General features: G+C 49.0%; 1 pseudogene; it reads right to left on the reverse strand.

Annotated features, from left to right (window-relative positions):
* The window catches only part of LOC128406099 (inositol polyphosphate 5-phosphatase OCRL-like), a 33,794-nt pseudogene extending 23,313 nt beyond the window's left edge, over positions 1–10,481 (reverse strand).
* Between the last annotated feature and the right edge of the window lie 746 nt (positions 10,482–11,227).

Genomic DNA, 11,227 nt, shown 5'->3' on the forward strand with positions numbered 1-11,227 from the left:
ACACAGGCAGGAAAGTTACAGAAACATGACTCAATTTGCTTCTCCAGATAGCAGAGACCAACAAGTTACATCCTTGTAATCCTGGTTTCGGCGCTCAAAGTCTTCCACGTGGGCAGCAAGGTGGGAATTGACCATGCAGAAGCTGGTATTGTTGCAGACAAACCTCGTGGCCACACACCCCTTGTTACCCTGCAGGGGCGGAGCAAAGATGGCTGTTAGTGAGCAAGCAGGAAAGAGGGGGGAACTGGTTGGCAGATAGACAGACAGAAAGATCGACGTAGGGAATTCCGCTGTCAGGGTCTACTCCCCATCTTCCCCATGATGCCTGTGCCCACTGTCTCCCTCATCGCTTCCTTGATGCGGCTGAGCTGGTCCTTCCTGACAAAGATGAGCACCAGGTGCACCTAGAAGATGCAAGGTACTGGGATGTCTACCAGCTCTGTTCAAGACTGTGAGCAAGAGGAGGTGTTGGAAACTGAAGAGGCAGGAGGGCAGGGAGATTCTGTGGCAAACAGCAGCCCAGAATCCGAGGCAGAAGTGGAGGCTGGAGGCGGGGGTCAAGAGGCAGAGATCAGGCAGGCTGCTGCAGAAGCCAGGGGGTCTCCCCATCCTGCTGCGATCAGCTCCCCTCCCTGCTGGTCTCCCAGAAGACAGAGAAATTAAGAGGAGGGAGCAAAGACAGGCAAGGTGTCAGAGTCTCAGGTTGCTTGGGAAGGACCAGGGGGAGGAGGAGACTTCAGAGAGTGGTGGGAGGGTAGCAACCTTCAGCCTTCACAACTACCTCACTGGGGAAGACCTGTTGGGAAAGGTTTCTGTGATCACGAGGCCTGCACGGTTTGGGTTTCTTTGAATAAAGAATGTTGGCTTCTTTTGAATAAAACACCACTGACACCAGGTGTTTTTTCTTGCTGACCTCCTCCTCCTCCTCCTCCTCCTCCTCCTCCTCACTCCAGCTCCTGACAGCTGTCTGGCTGCTGAAGAAATGGGTGGGGTTGGACTTACTTTCTTGTACTTGGATTTGGAACGCAAAGCCTTTTCCACAGCTGTCAGCCACTCTTGCTCCTTTGTCGAGTCCAAGTAGAAGAAAGCCTCTGTGCTCAGGTCCAGCTCCTGGAACCAAATGCCCAAGTGCCAAAGAGAAGGATGTGGAACTGCAGGAATAGGACTCCAATCAGAACAGACGTGCTGGTTAAATATGCAAAGACAACAGGAGTGTGCAAGGGCAGGCAAGATCAGGACCAAGAACAAACAAGTAATACCAGCCACTTCTTCCTCAGATTAGCTATTCGGGGGCCCAAAGGAGCTTTGCTAATGAAAGAAAAGAAAAAAAGTGTTTTCCTTGTATTTTTTAAGATGTGTCAGCCAGCCTGATATCTAAGCACTATCCCAGTAGCCACAGGCAACCACAAATTCTTTGAAGGCAAGTGAGTTGGTTGATCTCTCCATTCTTCCTTCACCTGGCAACATGGTTTCCAGGCTGGCTTTCCGGGAGCAGAAAACCACCTCTCAGGGACTTCCGGGTTGGTGCCTCCTAAATGGCGGAGTTCCTCTGATCGGGAGGAACTTGCCCTGTGGGAATTTGGGTCTGTACCGCCACGGTGAAGGCGGAGACCCGTAAAAATCACAGGCGGGAGAAGCTTGTGAACGTGGGATTCAGCCGGCAGCTTTTGCGCCTCCCCTACTTGCGGGGAAACCCGGTTTCGGGGATCCGGAGCGACGTGGGGTGAGCGGCGCGGTGCTTCGAATCGTCTGCTTTTTCCATGGAGCGAAGCCGCATAGCTGTTGCTGGAGAGTGCTGACTTTTTCTTGTGGACAATTGGACTCTAAAGTAATTACCCGTGAGTAGAGCTGAAGCGGGGGAATTGGATTTTTAAACGTTTAATTTGGCATCGAAACGGGGAGGTTCAACACAGGAAGTCCGCCTCCCCCTTTTGTAAATAAATTAAAGCAATGAGTCTGCAAGCTGAAGTCTTGGAAACCCTTTTGTAAAAAGACTAAAATCTCCATCGGCAAAGAACTAACCCCCCCCCTTTTTTGGAGACAGGAGAAGAGGGGGGGAAGTGGTGGACTGAATATGACTGTAGGAGAGAGTCAAGAGAGTTAAAATACCGCCGCTCAGACCCTGGAAACGGGCTGCTAGCAGGATCGATGTCTTTTGGAATGTTCATTGACAGCGTTTAGAACGTTCATTGACAGGTAGCAAAATAAGAGAATACATTGTTCCTACTGTTCCCGGCTGCTTTTAAAGAGGAGTAAAAGTAACTGAAAACTCAAACTAACTTTGGATTATTGGAACATTGTTTAAAAATTACTGACTAATACAAATAGAAACTGTTTCCCCTAGTGGAAGTTTTTGAAATTGGTTGTTCCATAGGAGCTGGGCTAGGGGAATTTCCAGCTGCAAGATAAGAAGTGTGAGACTCTGGGATTGACCTTGAGTCTCTTAAGTGTTATGGCAAATGGAAAGGAAAAAATAGACAAAATGTCAACAGAAGAGGCCTTAGTAGTCGCATTATTGAAAATAAACGATTCGCTGGAACAGCTTCACAAGAAAACAGATTTGATGAATGTGAAAGTAATTGCTGCAAATATTAAAATAGACTTAATGGTAGAAAGTTTAAATAATCTGGGACAAAAGGTGAATACCAATACAGAAACCATCCAGAAATTGATACAGGAATCTACTCTGATACGGCAAACTGCGGATGAAGTTAAGGAGAAAACCCTTGCTGCTGAATTTAAAGCAATTCAACTGGAGAGAGAGAGAGTTCCATCCATACAAGGACAACTTGATGAACATAAGCTGACATTTGTTATGATTGAACTTAAAGAAAAACAGATGAATTTGAGGATCAGAGCCCTACTTGAGGAAAAAGAAAGTTTGACTGAGTTCCAGGAGGAGACAGGACTAACATCGGTGGAGAAAGAGAGGTTTTTGGGGGTTAGTATGACCGCCAGAAATGTGAGTTTATTCAAGGACAACTGTGAAGGACGTTGGATTGAAGAGAAGGGGGATTTGGAAATATGGCCAAATTTGAAGCTGTTCTTGTTGGGTCGAGTTGCTGTGGTGGGAATGAGGGTTGCTGTGTTCTCGGGGATGTTGCTTTTGTTTCAAACATTGCAATCTTTGGATGGGATGGATTGTTCCAGGAGGTGGCAGAGGGACGTCTCTAGATTTGTTTGGCAGGGCAGGAAGCCTCGAGTAAAATTTAAGATATTGACGGATGCCAAAGAAGGAGGTGGACCTGCCCTGCCAGACCCCTAAACTTTGTTGTGAACCATCTGCTTTTTGCTGGCTGAGAGAATGGTTGCTGCTTGAAAGCACTGAAGGGTTGGACAATGGCAGATGAAGTTGATGGACTATATGGAATTGGCGGAAATGACTGGCAAGATCCGAGACCAGGGAGAAGAGTCGGGGGAAGAAGACTGGAAAAAGTTTAAAAACTATTTATAGAAATATGGTAAAATTAATGAATGTTAGAAGAATGTTGGAATGAAGCTATATGGCTTTAGTAGAAATGTTATAAGGAATTAAGTATAAATAGTGTCAGGGAACTGCCATCGGATTTATTAACTGCAGTCTGATTTATTACCCACACAAGCAGCAGTTTCCCCCCGCTGTGTAAACTCTGCTAAAAAGGCCAAAGAGGCTGGGAAGAGATTATTACCGGCACGGACAGCAGTGACGCAGCTAAGAAGGGTGCCAGACGCCATTGGGCTCCATAGAGAATGTTAGAGCCGATGCTCTCTCCCGGAAGCCAGAGTACATGGAAGGAGAGGGACCGCTGGAAGCCCGACACGTGTTCCCCGAGGACAGATGGGTGTGTGGGGGAGTGTTGGTTGGGAAACGGGAACTGGCCAGTCTCACCAGGGACGACGAGTTTGCCCAAACTAAAATCAGGGCACTACGGGAAGGAAGGGAAAACCAGGGAGAATTTGAGGAAAAGGAAGGGGTACTGTACTATAAGGGAGCGCTGTACGTACCGGGGGAGACATTGAGGGGAAGGGTACTCAAACAACTCCACGACAACCCAACAGCAGGGCACTTTGGTCAGCACAAGACCAAGCTGCTTGTCACCAGGCAGTTCTGGTGGCCAAGGGTGAGGGAAGATGTTCGGGAGTACGTACGGGGGTGCGACCGCTGCCAGAGGGCAAAGGGGGAGAGGGCGGCACCTGCAGGGCTACTGGAACCCTTACCTACACTGGGAAGACCCTGGGAGGTGGTCTCCATAGATTTTATGACTGATTTGCCCAAATCAAGAGGGAAGACAGCAGTCATGGTAGTAGTCAACCTACTGACAAAAATGTGCCATTTTATAGCTTGCTCGCATGCGGTGACGGCAGAGGAAACGGACAGATTTTTTGTAGATCACATATTCAGGTTGCATGGGGCTCCCTCGAGGGTCATCTCAGATCGCGGGAAACAATTTACTTCAAGGTTCTGGAGGAAGCTCATGAGCTTGCTGCAGGTCGAGGTGGGGTTCTCGACAGCGAGACACCCGGAAACCAACAGACAAGCGGAACGAGCGAACAGTATACTCCAGCAATACCTACGCTGCTATGTCAGCGAGAGACAGAACGATTGGGTAGAGAAACTAGCGCTGGCTGAATTTGCATACAACAACGCTGAACACGTGTCCACAGGAATGAGCCCGTTCATGGCCAATTATGGGTGTCACCCCCGGGCCTTCCCGGGGAGAGGGGAGGAAGGGTGGAGCGTACCTGCAGCAGAGCAGTTTGTGGAAGAAATGGAGGCCTTGCACCAGCAACTCCAGATGAATTTGGAGAGGGCCAAAGAAATTTACAAGAGGCAGGCAGACAAGCACCGTCGGGAAGGGGAGACCATACGGGTGGGGGACCGGGTGTGGTTGTCAACCCGACGGTTACCCTTTAAGGGAGGGTGCAAGAAGTTGCAGCCGAGGCGACTGGGACCTTTTGAGGTAACACAGCAGGTGAACCCCGTGGCATATAGGCTCAAGCTGCCGGACAGCATGAAGTTACACCCGGTGTTCCATAGGTCCCTACTCTCTCCGTACAGGGAGGGGCGGGAATTCCCGGGACGGGAGGGGGAAGTCACCACACACCCGCAAGTAGAGGAGAAAGAACACCACAACCAAGCCACGGAAATACTCGATTCCAGGTGGTGGGGGCGCAGAGTAGAGTACTTGGTCGCTTGGGAGGGGGAACCCCGGTCTGAAGACACGTGGGTTCCCGCGGAGGCAATCAATGACGGGTATCTAGTGGAAGAGTTCCACAGTCGGTTCCCACGCAAACCAAAACCACCAGCGAGATTCTGGGAGGAGCAATTTGGCACCACCGACGATGAGGAGTTCGAGGGTTTTCCTGACTCCGAAGAGGAGGGAGGAGAAGTGTCGGAGAGGGAGGATTCAGACTGGGAGGCCCACCCCGCGAGGAGAGATCAGAGAGGGTGGGAAGCAGGTTTTGAATCCTCTGAGGATAGTGACAGCTCCTTCCGAGGATTTCCCGCATCGTCGGCCGAGGACCGGGACGAAGTTGGATCCAGAGGTGGGGCCGGGGGTGGAGGGGGTTCTGGGGGGGAGATGGATGTCAGGGAACTGCCATCGGAACGAGAGGAGGAGGAGAGGCTCCACGACGATGCTGGAGAGGGGCCAAGTAGGGAGAGAGGCAGGTCTCCTGTTGGGGAAGAAATTCAGCGCGACACCAGGGATGGAGGGGGGCCAATGGGGGAAGCGGAGAGCAGGCTCCGAGACTCTTCACTGGACACCAGCGGAGAGAGCACAGGTCCTCCGCTACCCACGCCCACCCTGCGCAGAAGGCTTCCGCACAGGGAGGCTAGGAGGAGACTGGGCGTCAAACAACTTTTATGTTGGAAAAGGTTGAAGAAACGCCCACTGTCGGATTCTGCCAGCGACTGAGCAGCCACGAAGTGAGGGGCTGTCCAGCCAGGAAAGGTTTAACCAGGCCACCTACCCAGGAGTGGCGGCAACTTACGCACGAGCAACCCCATAACCATTAGAAATAGATTAATAGAAAATTAAAGGGAAAAAAAAGGCAAGAATGTGTTAAGATAATTATAGGATAGAAAACAGAGGAAGATGGAAAGGAATTGCTGAAACAATAAATAGAAGTGGAATACAAAAAGGGAGGTGTGAGGAGGTCGTTGGAAATAAGCGAATGAAAGATAGGATATTGAAAATGTTTGAGGTGTTTTTAAATTGTTTTTGTTTGTTTTTGTTTTGTTTTGTATGTAGTGTTTTTGTATTGTATTTGTATTGTTCTTTTTTTCTTTTTTCTTTTTTCTTGTAGTGTTGTGTTGAAGTTGTTTGAAAAGTAATAAATATCATTTAAAAAGAAAAGAAAACCACCTCTCAGATCTGCTGTGCCAAGCTTGTTTCCTAGAAGATTACCCCGTAACACCCTTGTCCTCTTTGCAAACCTCCTAAATGGCTAGCCTTCTGTGTTTCCATGCTGGCCATGAAGGAATGGGCATTCCCCACTCTGAAAACAGCACAGAAATACAGCCTGTCTAGTAAAGGGGTAAAAAGAGCAAGCTAAACAGCCTCTGTAAAACAGTAGCATCAGAAGCTGCTAACCACATACTGATAAACATATCATAAAAGGAGACATGAAAAACAAATGGCCACTGGGTACTACTAACAGTGGGACACGGGTGGCGCTGTGGGTTAAACCACAGAGCCTAGGACTTGCAGATCAGAAGGTCGGCGGTTCAAATCCCCGTGACGGGCTGAGCTCCCGTTGCTCAGTCCCTGCTCCTGCCAACCTAGCAGTTCGAAAGCACGTCCAAGTGCAAGTACATCAATAGGTACCGCTCTGGTGGGAAGGTAAACGGTGTTTCTGTGTGCTGCTCTGGTTCTCCAGAAGCGGCTTAGTCATGCTGGCCACATGACCCGGAAGCTGCACGCCAGCTCCCTCGGCCAATAAAGCGAGATGAGCGCCGCAACCCCAGAGTTGGCCACGACTGGACCTAATGGTCAGGGGTCCCTTTACATTTACCTTACTACTAACAGTACGAGGAAATTGTTGGGATACTGCCAGGGAGATAAAGTCCATCTGAGCCCCAAGCTCGGTGCCGGACGATCCATCGACCTCCCGTAGTCAGGCAATATCAGCAATCAGCAGCACGAAGCCTCAAGAAAAGATAGCCACATTCTTGGACTTGTGCACACTCTTTCAGCAGAATTCACACAGCAAAAGTTTCACAGCAGGACAGCATATTTACAGTTTTATTCAGCGTTGGTCAGAACAAAAGAAGACATGACCGTCTGCTCCGACTGCTCAGGCAAACAGCAGAAAACGAAAGGAACAGACAACAGAAACATCCTGTGAGACAGGAAATGTGCAGGCTGTGACACAAACATCCTGCTCCCTTTTAAGGTGGAACGGAAATATCCTAACAGAAATAACCAAAGCAAAAACTCAAAAACTTTGTTTGAAGTAGTAAGCTCAGCATTATAAGTATGACCCACACCAAGTGTTGGGGGGGGGGCACGCCTCCCTTTCCTCCAGCACAGCTTTTAGGAGGAGTTCCAAAGGTTTTGCTTCAGTTTTGGATTAACTGCATCTTGTCACAATGTCTGAAGCTGCACAAACCGCTTCATTTGAACCATGGCTCATTGAAACAAGCCAACTTCCAATCGTGGGTTTACAAAGCTGGTAAAATGAACCACCATAGGATCTGGACACACCAAACTGTGGTTAATTTAAAATCCAAGTGGAAGCTTCCCAATAGGCTTGGGGTGGGGGAGAGGTGTGCAAAGCTGGAGGAGAGGCTGCCGTCCTGCTCATAATATGAAGCCACGGTTCAGTATGTGGCACCAAGGAAAATTGCCCACCACAACTAATACTTTCAATTACCCACCCATGTGGCCTGAGTGAACAGGACAGACTTTGCCTGGCACCCAACAATAAAGCTGTCATGTAGATGTCGCTTTCTCCAGCCCCAACTCTTGTGGGATGTAAACACAGGAGCAGTCAATGACAACATTCCTAGAGTGTACATGTTAGAACATGGGGAGGGATGTCAGTCCAGCAAGCAGGTAAACTTCCTGGGGACGGACTTCCTCTGCATGTGACCAGAGGTGGGTGTGGCCTCACCTGTGCAGGTAATGACAAAAGCACAGGGCAGGCAGCCACTCTCTCTCTCTGCCATCTTCCTTCGATGAGGAAACATCTAAGGATGCTCTCTTGGCTCCCAGCCAAGAGAGGAGATAAGGACTATCTTGCTACAAGATAGATTCTAAATGTATTTTACCTTTTTAAGCCTGTCTGCCTTCTGGGATCATATTGTGAACAGAACGTGAGTAAACTCTTTTATACTTCTATAAAGACTGTGTCGTGTCTTGTATTTTAAGAGGGAACAAAAGGGGAAATTACCAGAGTAATTATTATAGAGGTTCTAGCGAACCTGTGCACATGTTACCATTGCGAACTTAAAGGGGAATGTTTATAAACTCTGCTGATATTTTGGGAACTTGTTAGCACAAGTTGGATAAGGATATAATTAGTCAATATATCCTCTCCTGCACCCCAGAACATTCCCACAACTCTGATACAGGTTCCACTGGTCTTTGCACTTTTGCATGATCTGACCTGAAATTCTGGGTGTTGACACATTCCTTCTCTCTCTTGGCGAGGACGTGCTGGATGAGTCCCTCTCTCTGTCCGGACTGCGTATGTGTGGAAGGCACAAAGAGCTTGCGCATAGTGTGGGTCATTGGGGTTGCTTCTTGCTCATGCTCTCCTTGTCACGGATACGCCTCAGGGAGATGAGAACAGAACTCAAGTAGTCCTTAAAAGCAAGGAGGTGGGAGGGCACAGTACACCTCTAAGGCAACTTACAGCCTGCTTGGTGGCAGCGGTGGGGGTGGAGGCTCCCGGCGGGCACTCATTTGCTGATTCTGCAGGTTTCTTTCCTTCTCCATGAAGTTATCCTCGAATCCCAGAATTCCGGAGAGAGGAAAAGACTTCTGAGGTTAGAGAGGCTTCAGAACCGTTTGGGGAAGTTTCGGGAAAGGAACTTAGAAAATACTTAACTGCAGGAAAATGTTCCTGCCTCCCCACAGCACCACATTTGCCGGACAATTGCCTCTCAGCTTATGCATGCTTAGGAAGGATTGTGGAGGCAACAGGTCCTCCCCTCAAGGCCTTTTCCTCTAAAGGAGGTAGACTGGTCTTCTTCTCCAATCCTCTGGCCACTGCTGAGTTTTCCAAACTTTCTGGCATATTGCATGTAGCACCTTAACAGCATCATCTTTAACATAATTTAATAGTTCAGCTGGAATATCATCACTTCCACTGGCCTTGTTATTAGCAGTGCTTTCTAAGGCCCATTTGACTTTGCCCTCCAGGATGTCAGGCTCAAGGTCAGCAACCACACTACCTGGGGTGTATGAGACATCCATATCTTTCTGGTATAATCCCTCTGTGTATTCTTGCCACCTCTTCTTGACGTCTTCTGCTTCTGTTAGGTTCTTTCCACCTTTGTCCTTTATTATGGTACTCTTTGTGTGAAATGTTCCTTTCATAGCTCCAGCTTTCTTGAACAGATCTCTGGTTCTTCCCATTCTGTTGTTTTCCTCTATTTCTTTGCATTGCTCGTTTAAGAAGGCCCTCTTGTCTCTCCTTGCTATTTTTTGGAAATCTGCATTCAATTTCCTGTATCTTTCACTATCTCCCTCGCATTTTGCTTGCCTTCTCCAAGTCCACCTTTCCTTTTGAAGCAAAATGTCATTGAAATGGGGGAGAAATGCCCTGCATGAAGTCTTGGGTTTGCAATTTGAGGAGAGGGAAGACTGTCTGCGGCGCTGGTTAGCGGGCATGCTGGCGAGGCCCCCTAGATCTAGAGGCCCTAGGCTTCTGCCTACTTAGCCTATACATAAATCCGGCCCTGCCTATGTCACAGTGAGCACTGTAGGAATCAAGCCTTGTCAGAGGAATTGGCTACTCTCCAGGCACCCGGCTTGAGTTCCTTGTTGACCTCCCCGTCTGCGACTCCCGGCAAGATCAGGCGAGATCTCAATCGGCGATCCTCCTCTAACATGAGAAGAACACACCACTCCTCCCCTGCCATCCCCAGGGAGGGGAAGAGACAGACAGAAATGTATTTACATGCCTTTATTTCTGTCTTTCCAGCAGTACAGAGAAACGTGTCTGCACTCTCTTAACACCAACAGCAGAGAGAGAGAAACTCCTCCCCTGTACTTCCAGTACAGGTCAGGTGACACACTGAGCTAACATCCGGTGCTCAGTGGTGTGAATAGACTGTTCCTTTGTTCCCATGGAACAGTCCCAAACATCAACATCCTGTTTGGCTTTCCAGCCACCTGGAGCTCGCTGCTGCATTGCTCCTTTTTCGTAACAAGCACAGGCCCATCGATCACGTGCAAGCCATTCTTGTGAAGAGAACCTGAGCTTACAGGGTTAAACAGCTCAGAGTGTACGCCCTGCCTACTGTTGGGAGGGGGGAACTTCTGCGTCATATCCGAGAGCCTCCAGCCTTTGTTTTTTCCCCCTCTACTTTCGCTTTTGAGGAGAGAGGACGTTTTTTTCACGATGCTGTTCGCTGTGATAGACAATGGATAGTCTGCTGTAAATAAAAACTGCTTTTAGCTGCTAAGATCCTGAGTGGACTTTATTTAAGCACACTGAAGAAAGTGCTTGAGTTTACAGCTTTCTCTTGCCGCTGCTTAATCTCTGCGTTTGCTCAGAGCCTTTGGAATGTGGCCTTTGAAGTCCGGAGGCCTAGCAGAACTGCGCAGCCGAAGCGGGCTGGACGCCAAGGCTTATCTGAGCAATAAACATTCTTCAGGTTATGGACGACAGTAACTGCAATTAGAGAAAGCTGCTGTTTTTGCTGCCAGGAAAAAAAAAACCTGCTTTGAGGCTTTGCCTGGGAGAAAGCAGGGAAACTGGCTGAAATGCTGTGTGCTGCAAAGAGTCACTGGAGGCCTCTCCTTTGAAGCTGGCTGGTACGCGTTAGTACTTCAAAGCCCCGATGGGAGCACTGGGGGAGGAGATGTCTGAGCTCCAGGACTTTTATGATGTCCCGTTTGAAAAGCTCACAACCCAGTCCTGGGATATCTGGGTTAGGAGAGTAAGGGGGTGGTTTTTGGCCACAGGGCTCTGGAGTATAGCCCAGAAGGAGCCGGCTCCACCCACGCCAGTTGCTGCTGAAGATGGCGCAGCAGACCTGGAGGCTGCTTTGCTGGAAGATAGAGAGCAGAGA

The sequence above is a fragment of the Podarcis raffonei genome, chromosome W (genome assembly GCF_027172205.1).
Source record: "Podarcis raffonei isolate rPodRaf1 chromosome W, rPodRaf1.pri, whole genome shotgun sequence".
NCBI lineage: Eukaryota > Metazoa > Chordata > Lepidosauria > Squamata > Lacertidae > Podarcis > Podarcis raffonei.